This window comes from Helianthus annuus, chromosome 14 (assembly GCF_002127325.2).
Source record: "Helianthus annuus cultivar XRQ/B chromosome 14, HanXRQr2.0-SUNRISE, whole genome shotgun sequence".
NCBI lineage: Eukaryota > Viridiplantae > Streptophyta > Magnoliopsida > Asterales > Asteraceae > Helianthus > Helianthus annuus.
The window spans coordinates 163,652,843-163,661,105 of NC_035446.2; the positions used below are offsets into that span (position 1 = coordinate 163,652,843).

The 8,263-nt window shown below is 37.4% G+C and overlaps 2 long non-coding RNA genes across 2 annotated transcripts; both read right to left on the reverse strand.

Moving 5' to 3' along the window:
* Positions 1-4,027: 4,027 nt before the first annotated feature.
* LOC110904768 lies at positions 4,028-5,937 on the reverse strand. Its single transcript, XR_004879775.1, has 2 exons — positions 5,744-5,937; positions 4,028-4,609 (listed from the first exon to the last, which is right to left on the reverse strand). It is a non-coding gene; the product is annotated as an uncharacterized LOC110904768 (long non-coding RNA).
* A 411-nt stretch (positions 5,938-6,348) lies between these two features.
* Positions 6,349-7,280, reverse strand: LOC110906228. The gene is made up of 3 exons (XR_002573762.2): positions 7,241-7,280; positions 6,902-6,962; positions 6,349-6,573 (listed from the first exon to the last, which is right to left on the reverse strand). It is a non-coding gene; the product is annotated as an uncharacterized LOC110906228 (long non-coding RNA).
* Between the last annotated feature and the right edge of the window lie 983 nt (positions 7,281-8,263).

The following is an 8,263-nucleotide window of genomic DNA, read 5'->3' on the forward strand; positions in this document are numbered from 1 at the left end:
ACGTTGTAGAGGTATGAAGGAAGGTTGTGGGTTGTTGGGATCATTCTCTGAATTCGGTCCAAAGGAGTGCCGGTAGGATGGCGTCGAGCTGTGCGAAGTGGAATGCCTCGCGGGTTCGTAAAGATCTCTTCGTCTTTGTGGCTCTTCGCTCCGTGTCATCGAAGGATGTCTTGTACCAGATGGTCCAGCTTCGTTATCGTGATGTGTCACGACTTCTCCTCTGTCTCTTCTTCCCCTTCCTCTTCCTCGGAATATAACAGGTGGCATTTTCCTGCTCCAAAACTTATTAAAAAATCGAAATGAAAGTAATGACAAAAAGGAGTATTAATCCGAATTTGTCCTAAGTTCTTGTCTAGACTCAAGTATGTGCAATTGTGTCATTGAGATTAAACACAATAGGATATTGTTTAATTCGCTCGATGTTGGCTCTGATACCAACCTGTCACACCCCGATTTCCACGTGTCTCACCAGTGGGCCCGGTGGGGGATTACCGTGACGATGTTGGCAACAATATAGTCAAACCACACAATTATATAAATGCACAGCGGAAGCTTAAGATAAATATATACTTCAACCTCTGGTTGTAATATCAAATGTATTACAGAAGTCGAATATATCCACAGCGGATCAAAATAATAATAAATTATTGTTCATTCAGATGCAGCATCGAGTTTGCGAGACTATGTACGATGCTTAGGACGCCTATACCAGCCCATTTCGTATAGTACCTGCACTTAATCTTTTTGGGGAAAATACGTCAGTTTACACTGGTAAATACATTCAACTGACACATTTGAAAATGTTTATTAAAATTGATTTGAATGCACAAGGCACAAACTCTTTTATAACTTGGGAAAATTATTAAAATCTTGTGAACGTTTTACATGTTCTTTTATGCGTTCAGTAGCCCGGGTCGTGCCGGGTTAAAGATTTATAGACACACCACATTGCGTAAAACCGTAGTATAAAAACCAACGGCTACGTCTTTTAATTTAATGTCGACACTTTATACCGGGTGTACGCCTACACCGGGATGTCGATGGTCGTGGCCATTTCGTAAAATGATGCCAAGGATATCCGGGACAACGGTCATTAAACCCCCCAAAGGCTTTTAAGAAACAAAACTGTTTAAATGAGCCGATCATATTATTTAATTAACCACCTAAGCGATGGAAGAATATAATGCTCAATCAAGCGGTATTAACATACCGTAACCCAAGCCCATATAGGGGAAATAAGTTAAAGTATTTACCTTTGCAAGTATATTTCCTTAATTGGATTAAATCACCGATAGCTTTTACTGGGGCTCCTAATCTGGAACGAAGGTTTTAATTAACCTCTTAGAATCCTAACGAGTCGTTATAATGGCCGTAGCCTAGACCGGTTGGTTCCGATATATATAGATATGGTTTAATCGCGCGAAAAGGCGAAAACCGAGAATGGAGTGTGATTCTGACCCAACAAGTTCAGAGACTTGTTTTATATGGGTTAATGGTTCACACTCTGGATTTTGGGGTTCAAATGATATAATTTGACCCGTATCGGCTAATTTATGAAAACTAGTTTCATAAGCCGAACCGTGCGCGTAATAGGCGAAACGGTTAACCATGAGAGTCGTACGCTTATTTCCTAAGTCAATATGCCTTAAAGAGGTTGTGGTATCAGTAGGATACCTTCCGTGATGCCCGTAACGAGTTTAAGTTAATATTATGCCCCGTAGGGGCTTTTCGGTCATTTTAAAGACTTTTAAAGAGCTTTTCGAGTTCTACTGGAAATCTGAGTTTCCCGAACATCTTATAAAGCTTAAAATACTTTATTTATTATTTAAAATCAGTAGCAACTGGAATCGGGTCAAAAGACCTTGTAGAACTCATGTTTTGGCCGAAAAGGGCATATTCGGTATTTACCGAACCGTAGCCATAACCGCAGGTTATGAGCAAGGTAAAAATTATTAAAAATCTTTAAAATTCCCAAAATATTATTTTAATACAGTGGGTAAAAGTTTTTTGTGACGAAATCTTGGGTTAGATGGGCGTTATGCTAATTGCGCCGTTAGTTACTAAAGTTTACTTTAAATGCGCCATTTAGCATAACTCTCATTCTAGACCCCGGATTGACGTGAAACTTTAAGGACATGCTTATAATTTAATAAGCAAGGTCATGGTCCGTTCACGTGTCCGAAATACTCGTTTTATTTTCAAAAGGCCGTTACGGTCAACTTTTAGGCGATTAACGGAAACGCGTAAAAGACTCGGATAACTCATGAACCGATCACAGAGGCTTATACCATCATGTAACCTGGTCCTAAGAGAGTCCTAAGGTATATCTATACCTCATTAAAACGGGTCAGAACTGAAGTCAATGCAAAAGTCAAACTTTTGCGACATTCGGCTCCGAACCGGTTCAATATAGCAAATGGTCGATTCAAACGAGCGCAAACAAGTTTATATACTTAATATCATATTTTATGAGTGTCAAAACAGGTTTCTTAGTATGTACATTACAGATTATGCATAAATCGCTAAAATAGCTTTCTGTTGACTTTTTAACCGCACGTTTGACTCGATATTTGACATAGTTAGAGTGGTGATCAGGGGGAACCCTTTTAGAGGTTTATTACCCTCATTGATACCAACTTATAACCACCTTTGATTCGTCATAAGACAGAACCATCATGGATTTAATTTAAAGTCAAACCGTATTTACGACGGTTTGTTTTCTAGCTATTTACTAAGCATAAACTGAATTATAAATGATCTAGGCAACTTACAGAAGTTGAGAGCTGATTATAGAGCAGAGAAGAGGACTTGAGGGCTCTTGCAATGACCAGAGATGTGTGTTTTTGGTGTTGTGAATGTTATGTGCATAATGTGGCTATTTATAGCCAATGCCAAGCATCCATGATCATTACAAACACCTACAACAGTCCAGAGATGATGGGTAGGTGTCCCAGAGGGCTATGGGTCGAGTAGGGGGCGCCCATGCCTCATTTATTGGAGATTGATCGTTCATAATGCTCAAAAGTCAAGAAAACACCAACTTTCTGCATCTGGGCGTCTCACGCGACCCGCATGGGAGTTCCCATGCACTTTTACGCGGGTCGCCTGGGTTTAAGAAATCAGACGCGTAATTGAGGTGGCTCGCGGCCCGCCTCAACTTAAGCTTAAACTTCACGCGGGTCGCGAGAGGTTTGTTTTTCAGATTTTTAAAATCTTTTGTCATGATTACGAAATCCTGGTAATTAATAACGAAATCTTTCGTAATGATTTACCTGACCTTTCGGGTTTGAAGGGGTAACTTTGCGGTTTGGCCCTCGGTTATTTACCGATAGGGGCCTCGTGTTATTTATCCGCATTATAAAGTCCCCAGCTAGTTTATTAATTATTTGGAAAGCCTTAACTTTCACTGTTGACGCTTTTAACCCCTTCTCTACGAATTCGATCGTAACTTTCTCGTTTCATAACGAAACTTCGCGAAATTTATATATTATATTTTAGTGAGTGTATAATACCGTTACTAAGCCTTGGGAACGTTAAAGGGTCACTCAGAGGTATAATTAAACATGTTGACACAGTTAACCCCTGTAGCTTGTAATCTCTCACTTTCTTTCGTGTTTCGCTTTCGTATGATCTGTGATACATTCGTTTGAAGGTTCAAGCATTTATTTAGGGTTACTATACAGTATATTTACCCTTGTTGACATTTAAAACCCTCGAATTTATATACTTTCAAGGTTTGTCAAAATTTGTCCTTTATTTAATATCAATGCCACGTGTAAACAAATGACACGTGTTAGCACATTATTGGACACAAAAATTCGAGGTGTTACATGGATTAACAAAATTTTAAGACTTTTAAGTCTTCGGCTTATTAACCCTTTTTACCCAATTTGACCCGTTCGTGATTTTATCAAACAAACCTGTTGTTTGATTTTAATTTCTCATTTTTAACCAAATATTGTTTTCAAAACATTCTGTCTAAATAATTTAAATCCTTCGGTTTACCTATTAAGGTAACCGAATGCTCTTTTTTTTTATTTTGCCTAACTTTCATAGAACTTCAAGTTCTACATGATGAGTTAATCTATTATACATACCTGGCTCGGATCAACTTACTAACCCGGTTTAATACCTTGCTTTATAATTGCTAATTAAGAGCGATGCGAGTATCCATTGGATATCTACTCCTGTAAACATATAACTCGACACCAGAATCATTAGTCGATATTGTCAAAAGGTGATGTCTACACCTTTTGACCCGTTTGGCCGAATTGACCGTTTATCTTTGCGAGATAATATTTATTATTATCTCATCTACATGACTCGCTCCTTTTAACACCGTATGCTCATTTTATTTATAACCCGTTTATTACCACTTTCGGCTCTTTATGTCTTTCGCGGGAAAGCGTCTTTTAAAACTAACGATTATTGTCAACGTGTGACTAAATTACCATTTGTCTTATTCGTAGTCAATATGACAAAAGAACATTTTAAAATATATGACTAGTGTAAGTTATACTTACCTTGCATCCTTGCGAGCTTCATACTTGAACTTGTATCCATTTGACCCGTTCATTTCCAAGCTCCTACCTAGCTTGTTAGAGTCAAACTACCATATCATATCCACAAGATGATTAGATTAGTCAACCATTAACATGACCATCACACCTTATGGATTAACACACTTATTCACCAAAGTATGCTATTTATTCAACAACTATATTATTTACTTATTTATTTTTTTGTCATAATTCTTTCCATTCACTAACCGTTTGACCCGTTAGTCAAGTTATTTATACAAACTAGTTAGTAAGTGATTTTGAACACTTTAAGCATGTCATATAAAGTGTTACTTGTTCCTAACAATAAATACTTCATGACTAAACAAGTATACGCAATCATATGTCTTTTTCTTGGTTAATAAGAACATTACTAAAGTGCAGCGATTTTGTATTCAGCTGCTGTAATTGACCATTTTGACCCATTTAAAAGCTGAATTAGATCAACATGTTCAAAAATGGATCGTAGAACTCTGAAATAGCTTTCTAGGCATATATGGTACGTCTTCTAACGATGTTCCTATGATTTTATATGATTTTTACAAAATCAGCTCTGAAGTAAAAAAAATGCTTCCAGTCAGCTTGCTGTCAAAACAGTTCAGCCGACTTCGGACACTGTTTTGACCCGTTTAACATCAGAATTTAACAAACATGTTCAAATATAAAACGTAGTATGTTTCAATAGCTTTCTGAGCATATAAGGCTCAACCTCACAGGTCGTTCCAATGATTTTATATGATTTTTTTAAAACTGCAGCCCAATAATTTTTAATCCCGATCAGTTTTGTTATATTTTCTTGTTCAAGCATTTCATCAAGCACCTTGTGTGCAACACGAAACATCAAATTTCTCCAGCCCATTTAAGTGTTCTAAACCCTTAAATTCTAGCATAAGTAACAAGTACTAACATCAAACTTCAAATCCAACTTCAGGGAGTTCTACTAACACAATTTAACCATTATGATTCTAGGGTTCATCATGTTTCTACAAAACTCATTTAGCACATAATCGGGTGATCATGAATTCACAATTATGAACATCAATTCAACAAGTAAATGACTAGGGTTTACTCCTAGACATCAAATCATTCATAATTCATCATATAACAAACATGCAACCATCAAATTTCAGATTTCTAAGTTTACCTAGAAATCCAACTAGAGATTTTTCATAAAATTTACATACCTTATGACTCCCCTTTCAATGGGGATCAATAATCTATTCTTGATTTTCGATTTTGATCAGATTTGGACCTTCAATTTTGTGAATTAAGTGATGAACTAGGGCTTGGTGAGGTCTCCTGGTCGCCCCCTGCGTCCCATATACGACCAGACACACTTTTGTGTGTTTGGTCCTTAATTATTATTTTTTTTTATCTAATGAAGTTTCAGATTTTACAAGATAAGCCCCTCCACCCTTGAATAACTTAAAGTTTGGTTGTTTCTAGCCCTATTATAAGTTATCTCTAGACTATTAGCTAACTAGGTTAAAATTCCTAGTTAGTAAATTCTTGTTTATTTAATAATCCCAATATTCACCGGGTTACTTTTACCACTAAAGGTAAATTACCCGTCTTTTAATATAAACGTGGTTTGATTACCAAACCCGTTTTCGGGGTGTTACAGTTCATACCCGGATTTATCTATTATTCGTATTTCAAAGTCAGCCAGAGCATCCTAAAAATTACATAAGCTGGCGTGTTCTCTTAGGTTGAAGCCTAGGTATCCATACCAAATACCTAATTCGCTAAAACATTTGTCTCTGATACCAACTGTGACACCACACCCAGATAAGGATGCACCATACACAATTGATACCAACTTACCAGTAAACACTTACGTTATTGATACAAACGGTAATGTACAAAAGTTGGAAACTTAAAGGTACAAAGTTTGGTCAAACTACTATTAGCTGATCACGCAAAATTTCCACCAGATAAGAAAGTTTGAGATACTTTATTTCACTAGTCACGCCTATCCGAGATAAACAACCCGCCCAAGACTAACCATCATTTCCTGTGACACATGCTTAAAAGACGTCAGATATTACACTGGTGAGTTTATGAATATACACAATTTACAATTCACATTATTTAATCATGACTTGTACCCGCCCATGTTATCATAACCCAACGTTACCACGTAACTTACATAACCATACAGTTAATGCCCACTACACCACAGGTGTAGTACCGACAAATCCCGCCGTAGCGGCACGTATAAGGGACCACAAATATCATGTGTATGTCATGCTCAGGTTATATACATGCGTACAACAGTCATGCCATATTATTACAGTTTAGGACAAGCATGTTCACATTTGAAAAGCATTCATAAAACTCACCTCTTGCTAGTAGCTAACCGTTGATACAATTGCTAGTATGATCAGGTACTATCTCAAGGTCCTGACACAATTTACATAATCCTAAGTTAGGTAATGGTACACCTAACTAGTCATTATCATGGTTGGATATTGGTTAACCCTACCTTGTTTAAGCATGGTTGATCAGTCCATGCCTAACTAAGGCTAGGCTACCCAATACCCGCCCCTGACAATAACCCTAGTACCTAAAAATAATACTAACACTACTACCACTAATATATTATTACTAATAATAAAACTAATATTAACTACTAAAAATAAATAATAAATAACTAAACATAAACTTAAACGAGAGTATACCTCAAGACTATCTACGGCACGTTGATGTAGAGTTTCCCTACTCGTGCTCCTACTCGTGCTCCAAAAACGACTACTAACAACACCCAACGGGGTATCGTATACGCGGGATTCTCAATACTAGAGCATTCCCGTTAAAATTTTGGTGTATCTAAATGTAACACCCCGTGTTTTCAGAATGTTAAAGTCAAAGTCAAAGTCAAAGTCCAAGTCAACTTTGACTTTCTTTGACTGTAGATAGTCGATTTTGTGTTTTAGTTGTATTATGTGGAGTAAGTGTTGTATTCAGCAAGAATCGAAGTAATCGAACGAGTTTTAAATGCGAACCGATCTACGACTGTGAATGATAGGAAGTAACAATGCGATAAAGTTAACCTAATCAGTAATCAAACCGATCTAACAATCAATCAAACTCGAGACTCGAATCATGCGAATTTTGGTATTATTATACGTGTGTGTGTGCGTTATGTGTTGCTTGTGCGTGCTTACTTTATGTTTGGTGTGGTATTCAAGCAAATAAATCGAAAATCGAATCGAAACTCGAAAAATAATCGAACTCAATCGAAACCGACATCGAAACGTGACTTATAGAAGATTGTATGTTAGATATAGTGGTTGGGATTAAAAGTAATTTGACTAGGAACACTATCGTATCCGTATCATCGTCCATCGAAATCGAAACGTCGAAAATCGTCGCAAAATACCCGAAGTGCGTGGCGGATCGAACAGGAAGCATCCTGATCGAACAGGCCAGCCGATCGGCTAGCACCTTGCCAGCCGATCGAGCTGCCCACTCGATCGGAGTTCCCAGCCGATCGGCTACCACTTTCCCCTTTTGGAAGCCTATAAATAGGGCTGTCATTGTCATACTTTCCATTTTTGGAAAGCTCTGACCGAACCAGCTATCTTCTTCACCTTTTCTCAGATTTCTCTCAATCCCGGTAAGTTTTCACTCTAATTCTTGTACGATCTTGATCATTACTTGATTCTACACCTTTCTATCTTTCAAAACTTGGATTCTAACCG